At 38.0% G+C, this 16,015-nt stretch overlaps 1 pseudogene; it reads right to left on the reverse strand.

The window, feature by feature from the left end:
* The window catches only part of LOC102543853 (kinesin-like protein KIF21A), a 53,488-nt pseudogene extending 52,824 nt beyond the window's left edge, over positions 1 to 664 (reverse strand).
* Between the last annotated feature and the right edge of the window lie 15,351 nt (positions 665 to 16,015).

Raw genomic sequence — 16,015 nt, forward strand, 5'->3', positions numbered from 1 at the left:
TGTCTTCAAGGCAAAAAGTTAGGAAAGTTCAAAATGTATTAAGTTGGTAATTGACATCAGCATTTTTCTTTAACAGTGTCAGCAAAAGTCTACTAACGTCACCAGGCTCTTAGAATTAGGATATACCATAATTTAGAGCAAACTGAAGAATCTTTAAGGTTCTGTTTGACATAATGATTCTATAGGTGTCACTTTAACCTAAATTTGTTTCTAAATAAATTTTGTCTGTAATTCATGTCTCAGGCTTTATAAAAATAATAATCTTTAAGAAAGACCCTAAAACTTATAAATAGGACAAAGCAATTTCAGCAAAGAATATCTCATTTAATTATTTTGAATATTCAAAAAATTAAGGGACATGACACCTAGCAGAAATTACTTTGAAAACTAAAGATCGTATTTACATAATTTTTTAAAAAATAGAAATAAGAAATTAGCAACATGCATATTTAAAAAAAAAGTCAAAAGAAAGGAAATTGGTGTAGCTGGGCCAGACTTACATGCTACCTATCTTAGAAGGGAGGCCAGACATGGGAGGGAGCTCTTTTCCCCTAGCAGAAGTACTGGTCTCAGTATTCATTCCAATCTCTTGCCCTTCTGCAGCAGATGTAAGAGGGCTAGGCAAGGAGGCATCTCCTGCACTAGTGTCTGAAGATAAAAACATTTAGCGTAGCTTTTCCTAGCAAGTGTGTCAAACATAGCTTGTAAGATAGTGACAAGCCAGAGCTACAGCCAGATAAGATTTTTATGGGTCATAATATTAGCCAACATTTGTATTATGCTTATTGGATGCCAGAAATTGTTCTAAACACTTTATTATATTAGCATTTACTATCCTTATCTCAGTTCACAAATGAGAAAATGGAGGCACACAGAAGTAAAAGTCCAAGGTCACACAGTTAGTAAGTGGCAAAGCCAGATTCAAACACAGGCAATCTGCCTCCAACATTACTGCACTATCCTGACACTCGTGGCCAGCTCCCTCAATGTCTCATGAAAAAGAAAAAGATGAAACAAAGAAAGAAAAAGAAAAAGAAAGAAAAAGAAAAAGAAAGAAAGAAAGAAAGAAAGAAAGAAAGAAAGAAAGAAAGAAAGAAAGAAAGAAAGAAAGAAAGAAAGAAAGAAAGAAAAAGAAAAGAAAGAAAGAAAGAAAGAAAGAAAGAAAGAAAGAAAGAAAGAAAGAAAGAAAGAAAGAAAGAAAGAAAGAAAGAAAGAAAGAAAGAAAAGAAGAAAGAAAGAAAACCAAAAGACAATCGCAGGCGCTTTCAACTAAATTTTTATTTTTCCCATGCTTAGATGTTCTATTTAATATAAATATTATTTTAATATCAATTTTTATTTTTGTATCTTCATTTTCATGACCCTGCCCCCTGATGTCTTAACTGGATGTTTAATCTGCTTGCTGGATATCCAACACCAGCCCATCCTGGCTTTTGGCAGCATGGTGAGGCAGGTGAAAGTTAATTTTCCCTAGAATCTATAATTCATTCTAAGCATTCCCTTCCATACTCCTGGAAAACCAAAGGACTACCTTGTTGTTAATGCTTAGAGTTGGTTGTTATCACTAATGTAGTAGCAGATAATCAAGGTGTTTACCAGATTATAAACCTTTAGAGTGTAGAGACCCTGCTGTATTCAACTTTACATCCCCTGCATTTAATATAGTGCTAGTACATACCTACCAAAAATATATAGTCAACTTTCTTTATTCAGTGAGTGAAAAATAAATGATTTGAGGTCCTTTTAGGCATATCTGCAGTTCAAAAGGGGTGGTAGAGAGAATGGGAAAACTTTTGGAAAGAAAAAGCCCTGCAGACTTGCACGCCCCCACCCCCGGCCCCCGCAGCTGGCACACCTCCACTCTGGCCGTTCGCCCTCCCTCGGTACATCCCTCCGCTGGCTCCCAGCTGCGGCGCCTCCCACTTCTGACTGGAGTCACCACAGCACTCGTCTTAGCCTCCGAGGTACCCCCTCCCCCGTGCCAAGGAGCTGGCCGCGGGCAGCGAGCGCCGCAGCGCCCCCGGGCCCTGCGGTCCTGCCTCCTCCCCACGGCCACGCGCCCTTGACAACCGTCCCCGCCCAGGACATCTGGGCTTCCCTGAGTGCAAGCTGCAGCCCGAGGATGAGTGGCAGCTCTGGATCAGTGAGAGCGGCCAGTTCAGCGACGGGCTGGAGGATCGAGGCTTACTAGAAAGCAGCACTTGACTAAGACCTCACGAAGCCCAGAACTCCAGGAAGAACGTATTGTGGGACTCCTGGTTCTCATTATTGTCACACTGGCCCTGGCTGTGGCTGCCTTCAATGCTGATTTTTAACTGAGCATCTTCTGAAGAAATGCTGTGGTCTCTTTTGTGTTTGGATAAGAGAGGGATGGGTATATAGGTTTTGGGGACACCTCTTTTCTCAGAACTGGCAACACTCATATTTTAAATAGTGTGTGCATTACAAATAAAGATGATTACCCTTCACTGCCAAAAAAGAAAAAGAAAACAGAAAAAGCCCTGCAGACCAGCCTTTTGTCCTATCAATTCTCTCCGCTGTCAACAGAATCATTTTCCTGGGGCTTCCTAATCCCAGTGTTTTTTTCAGGAGATGGCCTTTAGGCCACCCCTTCACATATCTCCCTGACATCCTACAAGGGCATGAATAGCAAGGACTTCGTGGCCTGAGATACAAAGTCACCTTAAGAGACTCTCTCCTCCACTTAAGACTGGATCCAAACTACACTAGAATGTTTTCTTTGAGTCTGGGTAACTTCTGCTTAGTCTCTTAGAATAATAAAATGCAAACCGCACATTACCAAGCCAGTAACTCAAGGACCATACATGAAGCCTGTAGATGTTGTTTGATTGGCAAGCCCATTATTTTAAAGATAAAGAAATTCTCCATTGAAATCCATATTTAAATCTTCTCTTGAAAACACTGAGAATCTGTTAGCCTTAGGCCCATATTCCATCATGGTAAAATGAGCAATAGTGGAGTGGTGGCACTTGTTTTAGATAGGACATATCCTCTTCAGGTAATCACACTGGCCCTTGCTAATTATCTTACATCCAACCAAAATATTCTTTTGAATCACTTGGCTGACCACTGTGGGCCTCAAATCCATCCTGTCCAGTAGCAGAGTACTGTTCTTTCAGGTCCTGATTCCACCCATTCATTCAACAAATATTTACTAAGCACTGCAAAAATCCAAAAAACATCTTAAGGTGGTTATAATTCATCTAGTAACTACCAACACTCAATCTGAGATTTATCACGTGTGTCTTACACATTTAACAGTATATAACAGTATATATTACTCATATTTTTTAAACTTCACAAATATCCATTATAACCTCAGTTTTTAAAACAAAATGATGATTAAGAGTTGGCCTATTCAAATCATCTCTGGATACAATTAAACAAAATAAATAAGGAAAACATAAAAACATATTAGAATGCTAAAATTTCAAAAATCTCCTACCAATCTAACCTATTTTGAAGAATTGCTCTCCATAATCATACCTTATATGGTGGGAAAAATACAAGAATAGAGGAGATCACAAGTCCCATAAAGGAGAAACAGTTCAATATAACGTTTTTCAAAGGGGAATACAATAAAGCACTAACTTTCCTACACATGAAACTTTAGTGAAAGCATGTCTACTTGCTAGCCTTTGAAGAGTCAAGCCTGAGCCCTCTATGTTCAATAGGAATAATAAAGAACAGTAGTAAAAATGTTTACCAGGTATTTTCAATTCTCCTTACCTTGTTTTTAGGTTTCGCTTCACCACAAACTTCATAAGGCCTGAAGACAGTGAGCTATGAGCAAATAATTAACCACAAGATTAAAAGGGAAGTTATTATAGAAAACTATATGTCCTCTCTCAGTATAAATACGGGGAAAAAAATTTGTATATCTATGGAAAACACAGAATGACAATATTCAAAATCAAAACAAATGAATTAAAATAATTCATTTTCCTTCTTTAAATATAACATTATATTTAAAGGTTTTGAAGTTTAAGCATTACTCAGTTTGGTTTCAATATTACTGTTTCTAGAGACGGAGAAGATGGCAGAGTAGAAGGACGCTCGTAAGTCACCCTCTTCCACAAATACACCAAGACCCACATCTACAGACCCACTCAGCCAACCAGAGCACCTGCGGAACTCCAACAGAACATCGCCCTCTTCAAAAGATTAAGACGCCAAAAATCTGGTAGGTGAAAAGAAAAAAAGAAAGAACAAAAGGCAAAGCAGCAGGGGACGGGTCCCACAGGGAGGGAGCGGCAAAGGAGGACTGGCGCTCTCTCTCTGAGTCTCCCCTCTCCAACTGAGAAGCCAGTGGGACGGAGGGGGAGCCTCCGAGGCTCGGATCTGTACAGAGCAGCCCTTGTCTGACAGAACTAAGTTAAACGGGCACAGAGCGTCCCCCCGACACCCAGCCTGAGACGCGGGCCGGCAGCGGCGGGCAGGACCAGGCTGCACAAGCCAGGAAGAGGATGGGGGCGGCAGCACGGAGGCAGCCCCGGGGGAAAGCAAGGGGCTGGGCGCCGTGGCTGTGGGTGCACAGGGAAGAACAACCTGGGCCCTCCATAAAACAGCAAGGTTGATGTGTTCTCAGGGGAAGGGTGCATAGCCCCATTTCTGAAAACCCGCGGAAACTTTTTGGGGGAAGAGAGGCGGGGCTCAGGCACACCCACCATATCCTCCAGCTCTGAGCACCCAGGCGGGGGCGGGGGTGAAACCTGCATCTGCACCGAAGGGCTCAGCAGCCTCAGAGGCCAGACTGAGACGGGCATACAGCCCGGGGCAGATAGGATCTTTCCATCCTGGTCCCTCAGAGAACTTGCTCCACAAATACAAACAAGGAGCTGGGTTCTGGCTCGGAGCAGGGACAAGGCTGTCTCTCAGTTTTCCCCAAGCCCACCAGCGGAGCGCCGACCAGGGTACGCCGACCGGGGCGGAGCGCGACCAGGGAAGAGCGCGCAGCCGCACAGAGCAGCGGAGCTACCGGCGGCGCAGTAGAGGGAGAGCGGCCCCCCCCCCCCCGCCATTCAGGCAGGAACACAGCCCCTGACCAAGGTGCTAGGAGGGGGCACGACCCGCCCTACTACCTGGCCAGTCTGCAACATCTGACTGCGGCATCCGGAGGGGCAGTGACACGCCCGCCCACAGCAGAGGAGAGCTGCACCTGACCCCGTGTTAGGAGGTGGCGCGGTCGGCTTGCCGACAGGTGCTGGGAACAGCACAGAAGAGGGCGCCAACGGAGGGCCTCTGAAAACAGCAAGCTGAGCTTCCAAAACAGGACGAAGACAGAAAGACTTCACATTAAAAGCACACAGAATCCAGGACAACACCGACAAACCTGTTTATGTTTTTTTTAAATCTGTTTTAACCTGTTCTATTTTCTATTACTCTCTTAATTTTTACTTCTTAATTAATTTCTATTTCTCTTGGGTTTTGATGTCCTGTTATTGATTAGACACAGGTTTCAAATACATCTATTCATCTCCCCCCCTTCTTTTTTTTTTAAAGGTTTTAAAAGGACGTCTCCACCCGATTAATACTCTGCTTCAACTTGCTCTTCTATTATTCATTATACACTGTTTTCAAACCCTCTTTCTCCCTTCTTTTAAAATTCTTTCTCTCTCTATTTTTTTCTTTTTTTCCTAAGTTCTGTTCCTAAATAAGCATTAGATAGATAAAAAACTTATGATCCAAAATAGACAACTGATACTCCATAAACCACAGTGCCAGAAAGGTATGAGCAAGATGAAGAAGCAGAGAAAAATTTCCCAATTAAAAGAACAAGAGAAGTCCCCTGAAAGAATGATCAATGAAATAGACATTGATAGCTTACTAGATCAAGATTTCAAAAAAGGAGTGATCAAACTGCTGAAGGAATTAAAAGAGATAGTGTTTAGAGATACAAAATATGTCACAAATGAAATTGAAGCTATAAAGAAGAACCAAGTAGAATGCATAAAGTCATTGACAGAGATGAGGAATGATCTAATAGCTGTGCAAAGCCGACTAGATAATGCAGAGGAATGAAATAGTGATCTAGAAGACAGGGCAATAGAAAGCACCCATTCAGAAGAACTACAAGATAAGCAAATAAAAAATAATGAAAATAGCATAAGGGACCTATGGGATAATATAAAGCATCCCAATCTTTGCACAATAGGGGTCCCAGAAGGGGATGAAGGACCAAAGGGGATTGAAAAGGTTTTTGAAGAAATCATGACTGAAAACTTCCCAAACTTACAGAAGGAATCAGATATCCAAATACAGGAAGCTCAGAGGGTCCCAAACAAGAAGAAACCAAATATTCCACACCAAGACATATCATAATCAAGATGGCCAGAGTCAAGGAAAAAGAAATGATTCTAAAGGCAGCAAGAGAAAAGCAAAGAGTAAGTTACAAGGGAACCCACATAAGGCTCTCAGTTGATTTCTCTACACAAACACTACTGGTAAGAAGGGAGTGGCAAGATATATACAAAGCCCTGAATGAAAAAAAGATGCAGCCTAGGATACTTTATCCAGCAAGGCTATTCTTTAGGATAGAAGGAGAAATAAAGAGTTTCACAGACAAAAAAAAAAAAAGCTGCAGGAGTTTAGCAACACTAATCCCATGTTAAAAGAAGTATTGAAAGGGCTATTCTAAATAGAAGAGCAGTAGGATGCTACAGAAATGAGATACTCACAACTGGAAAAGTGATAACTCATGAATTACAAATAAAGAAAACACAAAATTATAAAAGAAGACATACAAACTACTGAGAGTGGGAGAGGGAGGCAGGGAAATATAGAATATTTTTTCTTTCATTTTTTATTTTTTTTAAAGTAGGATGGGTTTGAGATCATGTTATGATCAGTTTAATAAAAACAGTTATAGTAATGGGTTAATAGATTTACAAAAAAGGGTAACCACAAGTCAAAAATTTACAAGGGAGTCACAAAAATTAAATAAAATCCATGATAATGCAAAGGAAAATTACCAAACCACAAAAGGAAGAAGAAAGGAACAAAGAGGATATACCAATTCAACTGCAAAGATAAGTTCAAAATGGCAATAAACACACATCTATCATTAATTACTGTCCATGCTAATGAACTAAATGCTCCAGTCAAAAGACATAGAGTGGCAGACTGGATAATAAAGCAAGAACCTTCAATATGCTGCATATAAGAGACCCACTTTAGGGAGAAGGACACATATAGCTTCAGAGTGAAAGGATGGAAAAGGATATTCCATGCAAATGGAAAAGCAAAAAAAACAGGTGTTGCAGTACTGATTTCAGACAAAACAAACTTTAAAACAAAGGCCATAAAGAAAGATAAAGTGGGACATTTTATAATGATTGAAGGAGTGATACAAGATGAAGATATTACACTCGTTAATATATATGCACCCAATATAGGAGCACCTAAGTAAATACAAGAATTACTAACAGAGATAAAAGGGAATATTGATGGGAATACAATAAGAGTTGGAGATCTTAGCACTGCATTAACATCACTAGACAGATCTTCCAGACAGAAAATAAACAAGTCAACGGAGAAATTAAATACTACAATAGAAAAACTAGATTTGGTGGATATTTTCAGAGCATTACACCCTCAAAAAATAGGATATACATTCTTTTCAAGTGCACATGGTACATTTTCCAGGATCGATCATGTATTTGGACACAAAACAAACCTCAACAAATTTAAGAAGAAAGAAATTATCTCAAGCATCTTTACTGACCACAATGCCATGAAACTGGAAATCAACAACAGAGAAACAAAGGAGAAGAAAAGAAAAACATGGAGATTAAACAAAATGTTATTGAAAAAACAATGGATCAAAGAGGAAATCAAAGCTGAAATGAAAAAATACCTTGAGACAAATGATAATGAAAGCACAACCACTCAAAACCTATGGGACACAGCAAAGGTAGTGCTAACAGGGAAGTTTATAGAGATACAGGCCTTCCTCAAGAAAGAAGAACAATCTCAAATAAACATGTTAACCCACCACCTGAATCAATTAGAAAAAGAACAACAAAAAGCCCCAAAAAGCAGCAGAAGGAAGGAAATAATAAAGATCAGAGAGGAATTAAATACAATAGAGATTAACAAGACCATAGAAAAAATCAACCAAACCAAAAGCTGGTTTTTTGAACAAGTAAATAAAATCGACAAACCTCTGGCCAAACTCATAAAGAAGAAAAAAGAGACAGCACAAATTAGCAAAATAAGAAAGGAAAATGGAGAAATTACAACAAACAAAATAGAAATACAGAATATCATATGAGAATATTATGAAAAACTGTATGGAACCAAACTGGATAACCTAGAGGAGATGGACAAGTTTCTGGAAACAAACTGTCCACCAAAACTGAATCAAGAAGAAACTGAACACGTGAACAATCCGATCACTAGAAAGGAAATAGAAATAGCAATTAAAAACCTCTTGGCAAATAAAAGTCCAGGACCAGATGGCTTCACCGGGGAATTCTACCAACCATACAAAGAAGAACTCATACCAGTCCTTCTCAAACTCTTCCAGACGATTGAAAAGGAGGGAAGACTCCCAAACTCATTCTATGAAGCCACCATCACCCTGATAACAAAACCAGGCAAAGACACTATATAAAAAGAGAATTATAGGCCAATATCACTGGTGAACATAAACGCCAAAATCCTCACCAAAATTTTAGCAAATAGAATCCAACAACACATAAAAAAGATTATACATCATGACAAAGTGGGGTTCATCCCAGGGACACAAGGCTGGTTCAACATATGCAAATCAATCAATGTAATACATCACATCAACAAGAGAAAGGACAAAAACCACATGATCATCTCAATCAATGTAGAAAAAGCATTTGATAAAATTCAACACCCATTTATGATAAAAACTCTCGCCAAAGTGGGTATAGAGGGAACATAACTCAACATAATAAAAGCTATATATGACAAACCTACAGCCAGCATAGTACTCAACGGTGAAAAACTCAAAAGCTTCCCACTAAAATCTGGGACAAGACAAGGATGCCCACTATCACCACTCCTTTTCAACATAGTCCTGGAAGTCCTAGCCACAGCAGGCAGGCAAGAGAGAGAAATAAAAGGGATCCAAATTGGAAAAGAAGGGGTAAAATTGTCATTATATGCTGATGACATGTTACTACATATAGAAAACCCTAAAAGTTCCACACAAAAGCTACTAGAGCTGATTGAAGAATTCAACAAGGTAGCAAGTTACAAAATTACCGTTCAAAAATCAGTTGCATTTCTTTACACTAACGATAAATCAACAGAAAAAGAAAGTAAAGGAACAATCCCCTTTAAAATAGCACCCAAAGTAATAAAATATCTGGGAATAAATCTAACCAAGGAGGTGAAAGAATTATACACATAAAAGTATAAAACATTGATGAAGAAAATTAAAGAAGACTTTAAAAAATGGAAAGATATTCCATGCTCTTGGATTGGAAGAATCAATATTGTTAAAATGGTCACACTGCCCAAGGCAATCTACAGATTTAATGCAATCCCTATCCAATTACCCAGGACATATTTCACAGAACTAGAACAAATCATAATAAAATTTATATGGAACCATCAAAGACCTAGAATTGCCAAAGCATTTCTGAAGAGAAAGAAAGGGGCTGGAGGTATACCTCTCCCAGAATTCAGACAATACTATAGGGGTACAGTCATCAAGACACCATGGTATTGGTACCAAAACAGACATATGGACCAATGGAACAGAATAGAGAGCCCAGAAATGAACCCACAAACTTTTGGTCAACTCATCTTCGACAAAGGAGGCAAGAATTTACAATGGAATAAAGACAGTCTCTTCAGCAAATGGTGTTGGGAAAACTGGACAGCAGCATGTAAAACAATGAAGCTAGAACACACCCTTACACCATATACAAAAATCAACTCAAAATGGATTAAAGACTTAAACATAAGACAAGATACAATAAACCTCCTTGAGGAAAAGTTAGGTAAAACATTGTCTGATATACATTTCAAAAATTATCTCCTATAAGAAATAAAAGCAAGAATAAACAAATGGGACCTAATAAAAGTTACAAGCTTCTGCAGGGCAAAGGACACCAGAAATAAAACAAGAAGCAAACCTACAGACTGGAGAAAATTTTTGCATGTGAAACCGACAAAGGCTTGATCTCCAGAATATATAAGCAGCACATATGACTTAGTAAGAAAAAAATAAACAACCCAATCCAAAAATGGGCAGAAGACCTAAACAAGCAATTTTCCAAGGAAGACATGCAAATGATCAAAAAGCACATGAAAAAATGTTCAATATCACTAATTATCAGAGAAATGCAAATCAAACTACAATGAGTTGTCACCTCACACCAGTCAGAATGGCCATCATTCAAAAATCCACATATGACAAATGCTGGAGAGGCTGTGGAAAAAGGGGAACTCTCCTACACTGCTGATGGGAATGCAGTTTGGTGCAGCCACTATGGAAAACAGTGTGGAGATTCCTCAAAAGACTAGGAATAGACTTACCATATGATCCAGGAATCCCACTCCTGGGCTTGTATCCAGAAAGAAATCTACTTCAGGATGACACCTGCACTCCAATGTTCATAGCAGCACTATTTACAATAGCCAAAACATGGAAACAGCCTAAATGTCCATTAACAGATGACTGGATAAGGAAGAGTTGGTATATTTATACAATGGAATACTACTCAGCCATAAAAACCGACAACATAATGCCATTTGCAGCAGCATGGATGCTCCTGGAGTATGTGATTCTAAGTGAAGTAAGGCAGAAAGAGAAAGAAAAATACCATATGAGATCACTCATATGTGGAAACTAAAAAACAAAAAACAAACAAACAAAAACAAAGCATAAATACAGGACAGAAATTTACTCACAGATGGAGAATACAGACTTGTGGTTACCAGGGGGGTGGAGGGTGGGAAGGGATAGACTGGGATTTCAAAATTGTAGAATAAATAAACAAGATTACACTGTATAGCACAGGGAAATATTCAGAAAATGTTATGCTAAATCACAGAGAAAAAATTGTGACAATGAGTGTATATATGTCCATGAATGACTGAATAATTGTGCTGAACACTGGAATTTGACACAACATTGTAAAATGACTATAAATCAATAAAAAATGTTAAAAAATATTACTGTTTCTTGTGCTATTCACTTAGTTATAAACTCCAAAATTATTTATCTTATGGTAATTGTTTGATGCAACAAGATAAATTTATTAAAATATTACAGAAATAAGCCAAATCTATTAAGTTTCTGAAGACTCTCTAACCTTCCTTCTGATCCTGGGATTTACCTGTATAAAAGTACATCCCCACCAGTGCTGTTCTCCACGTTTTCTATAAAAAAGTCCAGAATGTGTGTATTATCCACGTGTCACAATTGGAATGATGACTGTGATCACTACGCTGTAATGAACATCAGACTGAGGTCTCAAAATGAGCACTTTGGGTTTAGAATATAGGAACCAAAATAGAAATGTAAAAAAATGTTTGTATGAAACTCTGTTGATTATGTATCCTATGATGAGAAAAAATAAATTTCAAAACAGGAAAGCCATGAGTTTGAATGATAAGACGTAGGAAACAGTTCATGGGGTCATGTATCAGATATAATGTGATCATGTATTTATTAGAGTATAAATTTGAGATGTAATAGATCATGTATTTATCAGAGCATGTATAATTATATATATTTTTCCGAGTATGTATTTAATCCATGTCATCCATTCACCCACATTTGAAAAACCAGAGTAAAACACAACATTAAAGAAAATGCTACATGCGCTCCCTTTAATGTACTGAGTCAACTTTTAAAACTACATAAGTGTAAACATACTTGGTATGTATTCTTTACCAGTATTCCAATTTACTTAAATATTGTCCCTTATTTTTATTTCTTTTTTCAAGTAGAGAGAGTGTATGTTTGTGTATGCATGTATTCAGAAGCACACATCAGCAAGTGGCTCATTCACAGGTACATAAAAGACAAAAAACATAGGTTTGCATCCAACAGTTTTGTAAATAAATATAAACAAACCACTGCTATTTCAGAACACCAGCAGCACACTAATAAAAAAGAGGAAAAAGCAAACATATGAAACTAGTAGGAAGTCAGTAAATAAAACAGCCACTGAAAGTAAACTATTTAAAATGTCAAAAAGCCCCCAACACAGGTACAAGTTTTCAAAACTTATGCATTTTATTATAAAGTCATTCCACAAAACTAGACAATATTATCAATAATATATATGTTAATGAGAAATATATAGGATTCATTCCCCCTTTAACTTTTATTTTTGGATTGTGATCATAAGTCAACTAATTCCTTTTTTCTTCACTGTTCAGCAGACGCTTGGATGGAGTCATTACTACCTGATAGCGCTCTCTAAAATGGAGCCCTTCTAGGACCTACACAAAGGGAGTTTACTTTTTGAAATGAGAAAAATATTCTTGAAGACCATATATACCTCAAAGCCCACACTTGGAAGTTTTGGACGTGCTCCACAGACAGGAAAATTGAGCGCTAAGGTGACTGAATTAGTCAATAACATAGGAAATGTCAAGATGACAAACATAGCCTTGATTTTCCCACATAAAAGCAAGCTATGACTAACCAGCAATTTTCTTATAGGGAGGGATGAAACCGGTCAGTAAGTTAAACATCATGTGAGTGCTTAGTAAAAACCACTTAACTCTTATATATGCATATATGCCTTAAGTAGAGATAATTATCGTCTGAAATAATCAACTAGCCAGAGGATGGATACTTTCACCCAGATGCTCACATCAGACCCCTCTTGAGACTGAGCTTGGTCTGTAGCACTATGGTTATCTGGGAAGCAGGCTATTCCATCACCTCCCTGCTCTACTCTCAACTCTAAGAACATTATTCCAGCCCAACCCCAGTTTCTTTTCTCATCACTGTAGCATTAAAGCTAAAGGCAGAGACTTAAAACTCCCAAATGCCTTAAAGCTCATCCATATCAATATAAAGCTGCATGATCTCACTTCATTAGACGTTAACCAGTTATTTTTCTTTAAAGACTTTTTTAAGTTATTAAAAGTACATATATATATATATATATATGGAAAAGAGTTAACAAAAAAGCCCATATATGACTATCCTTAGAATGGCCTGCCTGCAAGATCAGACTTCATCTGGCCTCAGAAAACTTGGCTCTGAGTGTCCCTAGTCACCAGTTAACTAATGAGGGCCGTTCATTCTCCCTAGAATGTGCAACAGCATGTTCTATGCTGAACTCCAGATTTCTACCTAAGTTCTAAAATTCCGGTATGTTCTAAACAGAAGATATCGGTGTGACCAGTCCCCAGTAAAAACTTCAGGTGCTGAGTGCCTAACAGACTTCCCTGGGGATAAACAATGTACCCACATTGATGAATTTTCTTCCAGGGGAAGTGTGCAGTTCTGTGTGACCTCTCATGGGAGGGAGAGAGCATAAGGAAGCCTGGACATGGATTTCCCCAAACTCTATCTGCATCTTTTCCTTTATAATTCTGTTGTAGATCCTTCCTGCATTACTCTCATGAATCTTCGCCATGAAGACAATTATGTGCTGAACCCTATGAGTCTTCTAGCAAATCTCCAAAGATAGGGAAAGATCCTAGGAGCATTAACATAAGTAGGGAAAAAAGAAGGGGAAAATAAGAATGTTCTTCTAAGGCTACAACACAAGCCTACTAGGCAGGAGGGACGGGCCTGGCTCCCCCTCCAGCCTTATGTTCCATCACCCTATACCACAACCTTGTTGCTCCAGGGCACCAACCTGCTTGAAATGCTTGTGCCTATAATATTGTAGTTAAATGTCCATCCTTTAACTTACTCACTGCACAGAGTGACTCTTTTCTGCACCCCCTTCTACATTGTCTGTTGCCTCATTAATTTTTTTCTTCCTTTATGTTTCAGCTCAAATTTTACCCCCTCCAGAAAGCCTTCACCAGCTCCTCCATTCTTGCTGCGTAACCCCACTTTGTACCCCCATAACTACCTGTACAAATTTCAGTCTCTGCCCTCACTGCAATGTATCACAATCTTTTCGTGGTCCGTCACGCTCAGCAAGGCATCAAGTCCGTGAGCGCAAGACTTTGTGTCTTATTTATCCTCCAATTTCAGCACCCAGTCCAATACTTGAGATAAACTGGAACTAAAGTATTTTTTCAAAGCAATGTATATGTGACTATGTAGCTTCCATGGACTTAACATCCATGTTTTTCTCCTTCCAGCTCGCTCTTTCAGGAACCGCTGGGATAGATCATGGCCCCAGTCCTCAGGGAAAATTTGCCACGAGTCACAGGTCATATTAGATAAGTGCGTTTTCACTCTCTGCTTCTGACCCTTTAAGCTACAGATGTTTGAAAGTTGTGAAAAGTAACAACAGTCATCAAATAGCAGTTTAATGTTTTTCTGCACAAAAGGCCATCACAGGGGCCATTGCATTTTTTCTTCTAAGTTAAAAGAGATAATGGAGCCACTAAGACAAAGAAGAATAAAGAGAAGGTGGAGGAGGAAGGTGGGAGCAGAATAAGAACAAGGAGGAAGAGGAGCAGAAACGTGCTTGATAACATGTGGAATGGTAAAAATTACAGTTATGATCCAGGAACGTGGGCAGTGTAACATGATTTCTTAATACAACCATTGTTCCGCTTCCACCTGACCTTGTTATAGCTTGAGCGGGTTCAAAGGAGTAGCCTGTCCCTATCTATATTACAGAGCTGATCTCAAGGAAATACGATTTTCAGATTAACACACAGTGTAAACATGTAAAAAAAATCAAATAGTTCATATATTTTATTTGTGTAACACCTTAAAATAAATTTATTTTAAATCAATTCAGATTCATAGATTATGTTTAACGACCTAGAAAGGTCATTACATTTACTCTTTCAGTTACATTCCTTTCCTTCAAATATAAGTATTCAGAAAACTTTTGACAGTTGTGTCATTAGGATAACTAAATAAATAAAAGTTAAGATCAAATTTTGAAATAATTTTAATGAAATAAAAACTGCTCCAAAATAATCATTCAGAAAAATCACAGTAATAAAATTACCCTGATACTCTTGGTATTCCGTGTATGCACATCATCAGGAGGCTCATAGATACTACTCAGGTTGGGCGCGGTTCACATGAATATTGCAGTGACAAGAGGATAAAACTGAAGATCTCAATTTTCAATGAAATCTAAAGCTCTTCCCAACCTGAAAATACCATGTTATGATTCTAAATATTGTTTCAATCTATTCCTATAAATTCATTTGCATAGTTTTATTCAATTTATATGTGCTTAATTTTATAAAACTTAAGAACAGCTAAAAATCTAGCAAATATATGTCAAAGACAAATATATGCCAAATATATCAAACTTGTTTATGAGGGTAAAATAACAGATACAAGTTAACAGATATATTTAAAAATTAAAAGGAGTATATGTTCCCTTTTTTTCCTACAATAAAAGAAAGAAGGGCTTATGAAACTGGAGCTGAAACTGGAGTTCATTAATTAACTAAACGTACTTATTTAAATATCTAAGAATTTAAAAATCAGGAAACGTGTAAGAAAGACAAAAGACTTACTATGTTTGTAGCCATAGGTACATTACAAAAAAGATCATGCAGAAACCAGCTGGCTGCCAATAAAAATGTTTAAAATGAGATGTACCACAATTAGTGTATGTGAACCATTGGTAATTCATGCAGCTGTAGGGTTCACAGAAAACTAAACATTTTTACCTAACAGTACGCTATCTAGATCTGTGTAAATAACAGCAAAAGGGAAACAAAAAGCAAAACTCCAACCAAAACAGATGAAATGTTAAAACCCCCCACATAAGTTAAGATTATGTACCATTTGTAAGATATGTGGAACAGATTCCACAGCAAACGGTTATAAATTTATTTTTAAGGCAGTTATATATATGCAGAGTAAAGAAATGAAATTTGTTAATACTTT

This window comes from Vicugna pacos, chromosome 14 (assembly GCF_048564905.1).
Source record: "Vicugna pacos chromosome 14, VicPac4, whole genome shotgun sequence".
NCBI classification, from domain to species: domain Eukaryota; kingdom Metazoa; phylum Chordata; class Mammalia; order Artiodactyla; family Camelidae; genus Vicugna; species Vicugna pacos.